This window comes from Rhagoletis pomonella, unplaced genomic scaffold, assembly GCF_013731165.1.
Source record: "Rhagoletis pomonella isolate Grant_MI unplaced genomic scaffold, Rhpom_1.0 Rhpom_scaffold_00013, whole genome shotgun sequence".
NCBI lineage: Eukaryota > Metazoa > Arthropoda > Insecta > Diptera > Tephritidae > Rhagoletis > Rhagoletis pomonella.
In genome coordinates this window covers 13,501,552-13,506,785 of record NW_023458567.1, presented here as the reverse complement: position 1 = coordinate 13,506,785, position 5,234 = coordinate 13,501,552, and the positions used below count along the sequence as shown (strand labels likewise).

General features: G+C 29.8%; 1 long non-coding RNA gene across 2 annotated transcripts in view; it reads left to right on the top strand.

Moving 5' to 3' along the window:
• The first annotated feature begins 4,075 nt into the window (after positions 1-4,075).
• LOC118748838 overlaps positions 4,076-5,234 on the top strand; it is a 6,456-nt gene continuing 5,297 nt past the window's right edge. For both annotated transcript variants that reach the window (XR_004994101.1, XR_004994100.1), the window contains exon 1: positions 4,076-4,359. This is a non-coding gene — a long non-coding RNA (uncharacterized LOC118748838). The remainder of the gene's footprint in view (positions 4,360-5,234) is intronic.

Sequence of the window (5,234 nt, the reverse complement as noted above, 5' to 3'; positions counted from 1 at the left end):
TAGTTTAATAAATTTTCTCAAAGAAATAGGGTTACCATCTAAAAGGTATTTTAAGTAATATTTTTTTTCTAGTAGTATTCAGTATTTCTTACTACCAATTCCTGTTGTTTCGCATTCTGTTTATTTAGAATATTTCCCAATTGAATTTATGCAATTTCCCCTTATCTCCCCTCCCTTCATTGCCCCTCAATTATTGTTATGCCTGCACCTATCGCATTGTACAATATGTACATATTACAGATTTTTACTGTTTCCTTTTTTGAAAATTTCTGTTGTTGGCTACAACATCGTCCGTCACGCATGCACGCGCATTCAGCACAATACAAGCAGAGTCGCGCCGCCATCAACGCTGCCCAATACACGCACACCACCCGATGCGATCGACTCGAACAAAAGACCCACACAATATCGTTTCTAACTGGCTGACTGATTGTCTGACTGGTTGACTGGCTATTTGCCTACCAGCCGCCTGCAGCCACCTATTTTTTCTTCTGCTTGTCTTCTCGATTAGCTGTCTCAATTGTCATTTATGCTTATGCAGTTGTTGTAGGTGTTGCATTTTTTGACGTATGCGTTCATTTTGATTACCATTTTTGCTTAATACTTGCTGTTGCTGTTGTTGTATACTACTACATATAAAGAGTTGGATTTGCTATTCTTTAGAATGTCAATAGCGATTTCACTTGAATTTGAATTTCAAAAATGCATTTAACATACTTTTTGTGCTGATTTTAATTTTTATTTTGGTTGTACGTAAAAATTAGAAATTTCTGTGCTGACTATCAAATGAGCTTTTTGGACTTGGGTGTCGTCAGTTAGTCATGTTCCCTTTTCTCGTTTTCCGTGAAAGGGCCGCAGCAAGTCGGTTATCAACCTATAGAATTAACCAGAAGCTACATATTTTGAGTTAATACAATGCCACAATTTTCGGAAGAAAATGTTTTTTTTCAAACAATATTTTTTTATTGAAAGTTTCATAATGTGCTTGATATTATTTTCAGAAAATTTGAAAGTGTTAGACCCATTTTCTCAAGTAGCTTTAAAAATTTATGTACATTTTAAACACAAATTATGTTCCCAAAAAAATTTTAATTTTGCTATAATTTATTTTTTGTCATACAAATTTTATGTAGAAGTAAACTTCTGATTTTTTCCCAAAATTTCTAAATTTATTAAAAAAATTTAAAGTTCCTATATGTGGATTTAGAAAATTTTATCGCAGACTTTCTGAAGTTATCTTGAGTTAAACTGGCAAAAATATTGTAAATTTTCATAAAATTTCTTTTGGAATTACAAACCAAACAAATTTAATGGAAACTTTACTATTCCTACAAAAAATATAATATTTGGTGAAAAATCTCTGTTGCCCTCAAATATATATTTCACAAAAGTAAAATTTTTAATGAAGTTTTTTCGGGTCTAGTAAAATTATTTAAAAATTAATTAGAAAAAGCCTATGCAAACAGTTTTTTGGTGTTTGTAAGCCTCCTTTTTTGGGAACTGAATACAATTAAAAAAAAAAATAATAAATACATATGTAAAGTATAAAGTAAACAAAAATAATATTTTATTAAAAAAAGTATGTATGTACATATGTAAATGTTCCAAAATAGAAAAAAATATAAGAAATATCAAATGCTTGTTTGCAGTATTTCTGAAATATTTTTAATAAAATAAAAAAAAACATCAACAAAATTTGGTTTTCTTTGGCTTAAATTTCGGAAAAGGCGTAAAAAAATAAATCAAAAACAAAAGACTTTTAAGAAACATTTTAAGACATACGTCGTTTTTTTAATTTCGGTTGCTTTAAATGCAGAAAGGCAGGAAAATAAAAAAAAACTTTAGAAAAGTACAATATAAAATATATATATGAAATTTCCTGTGAGCTACTTTATTAGTTTAAGAAATTTTGACAGAAACCATTTATTTTTTATTTTTTTTATGTATAAAAAATTCGTTTGTCTGCATGCTACGCATATGTAGATACTACTGAAATTATTTTCAAAAATGTTTCCTTAAAAATTTAAATGATCTTCGAAATTTTTGTTTAAAGGTCATAATATTTTAAAATTTTTTCGCAGTGGTTTATGGAAATTTTCAACAAAGTTAAACAAAACACAACAATTTGTCGAGAAAACGGTAACAAATAACAAAAAAATTATTTGGTTACATTTTTTCGGCAGAATTAGCAAACTTTTAAATTTTTGTGTAAATATTTAAAATTAAAGTCTTAAAGCTGAAAATTTCAAAATTTTTCCTTAGTATTTCTGCAATTATTTAGAAAAAAATTTCCTTTTTTTAAATTTTTAAAGGAATTATTTTCTCCAAAACTGTCTCGTGGTAAAAAAATTAAAAAAAATTTAAAACTTCTTCGCAGGGTTTTTTAAAACATTTCAAAAAAGTATGAAACAATTAGTAAAATATGTATGTACATATTTTTGGCTGAAATAAAAAGGTCTTTACATGTACATTCTTCGGCTGCAATAAAAAAGTAATTTTACATAAGTAGAGTACAGGTTTTTGACGAAATTATACTCTTGTGATAAAAAAGCATTTAGTAAAATTTTTAAGACAGAATTTTTTTAAATTTCTCAGTGAAATCAAAAAAATAAACAATTTTAAAATCAAAAGAGTAATTTTTTAACAGTAAACAAAAGTTTTTTCTTCTGGTGATAGAATAAACAAGGGGCAATTTTTCAAAAAGAGTTAACTTTTGACGAAATTTTATTTGCATGGTAAAAAAAAAATAAGTAAAATGTTTTACTAGGATATTTTTGAATTTTTTCAGCAACATTGAAAAGAAAGTATTTAAAATAAAAAATATAAGTGCTTAACAGTGGAAAATAGTTTTCTTGTGATAGAATAAAAAAGAGAAATTAAAAAAGTTTATTTTTTTTTTTACAAACACATACAACATTTTTTTCTTGTTCTAATGTTGGTTCAGAATTTCTGAATTTTTTTTAGTGAACTAAAAAGTAGGAAATATTAAAAAAAATTTAAGTTTTCACAGTAGAAAAAATTCTAGGGATGAAATAAAAAAATTCAAAAATTTCGAAACTTTTCGCAGATTTTGATTCAAATAATTTTCTGAGGGCTGTTCGAATGTGCAGTTTAAAAACTAAAAAAAAAACTAGTGATTCAGAAAATTAATTTTTTTAATGTGTTTTCTGAATATTTTTTCATAAAAACTTTAATGAATCTAAAAGGTAAATAATTAAAATAGAATTAGTAAATTTTGAAATTTTTTAGATTTAAAAACTTCTATTATTTAACTCCATTTCAAGAGAAAAGCAATAAACGTTTCTTTACATAGAAAAGTTGATTGCTATAATTAAAATAATCTGTGGCCAGGAGAGCACCTCTTTCAAAAAAAAAACTTGCTAGAAAAATTTTCTATCTTATCCTACCACAGACTTTCTAAAAATCTCATTTGGTGTTTCCGCCCAATTTACTTTTAAGTCGTAAACCCATTCCACTGTGCCAATTCGAAAATATGTAGACATACTACTAGAATCACGATGATCACTCATACGCAACGGAGTACACACGAACACACACACCCAAAAGCTATTGTCTGAGATTTCGATGATATTCAGGCAACTACGGAAAACAGAAAAAAGGCCATGCGGAAAAAACGATATTGAAACCAAAATAAAATTAAAAATCGCGTTCAAAACGCAGTGTTGCATTACAGTGCACAGCAATAACAACAAGTATGGCAAGAAAAGGCAAAACGGCAACTGAGGCGGTGGTAGGGTATTCGTGTTAGCACCAGCAACAAAAGCCGCTTGCTCAAAGAGCACTTGGGAGTAGAAAACCAGCAAAGTATTTTAACAAATTCTCTGTTTTGAATGAATTTCATTTCCGCTGCGTTGCGTACGTGTTCGCAAGCTTATTGAAACGTTAGGGAAAATGGGAAACAGAGGCGCCTTCACACACGCACACACAACTTCGAACTTTTTGTGTGTGAGAACACTTGCACCAATACTGAACCCGTTGAGAACACTCATACACACACTGTCTTCTGGGCCCAACTCGAAACGCCGCCGCCGCCAAGTGCCAGTTCATATTCAGTTTCCGGCGGTATTGGCCGATATGACGGATGACGACGATACTTGTACAATTGCGGTTTAATTTTCACGTAGCGGTGTTTTTTTCGAGTTTCGTGTTTTTTCTTGTTGTTGTTTTGTGCGTGCATTTTGTGTGTATGGCCACGGTCGAATGCGCATGCGAGTAAAGTCAAATAAACAAATAATTTAACAACAAGAAGCGGCAACGACTCGAGCATCAGTCAGTCAATCGGGCTGTCAGTCAGTCAGGCAGGCAGATGAACAGTTGAGCCGGGCCGGTCGGTGGTGGGTCGGTTGCAAATATTCATTCGACAAATTTTGTTATGAATTTTATGACTTTTCTGCGCGCTGGCGGTTGTTAAACAGAAATTTTTAATTTTGGATTTTCGAAGATCCGCCAAAGAATGTGTGTTTGTGTTTGCAAATTTATACATATGTATGTATGTATACGTCAAGCGAATGACCCGTACGCTGGGAGACAGACGTTCAGTAGGTGGTGATGTTTTGTGTGCTTGCTGCTTTTTGTGAGAAGTTCAAACACATTTGAATGCAAATTTGAAGATAATGATTTTTTTTCCTTTTGTACATAAGGCAAACAATAATGCTTGCAACGACAAAATATAAAATAAAATCGCAAAAATAAAATGATAATTTAATAAAAAATTAACAACTGTGTTGAAGCGTGAAAAATGCAAACAATTTTTAAACAACTGCGCCAAGTGGCTTTTGGCGGTTTGACGTTGAATTGATGTATTGCGTAAATTTAATATTTTTTTACAAAACATTGGGGTGGATGCAAATATCAATAAAACTTTCTTGCATTAGGATGGATAAAATTGCCACAATGTCATACACTTGAAAATGGTAAAAGTGGTTTAGTGCTTGTGTAAAATATAATGTAGTACTTTTAGTTGAAGTTTGATGGCTCGAAAATTTAAAATTTTTTGGGAATTCTTGTTTTATGGTAAAAAAGTAATAAAACTATTCCGATTAAAATTTTTTCCTAGACAATGTTATTTAATTGTAACTAAAAATATATACCAAATGATTTATCAGTAAAAATTAAATTCTGCGAAAAAAAATTTCAAAATTGTTTCGCCAAGTTTGTGAAATTATTTCCGGTAAAAATAATAAAATTTCAATTTAATTAATTTCTAAAAAAAA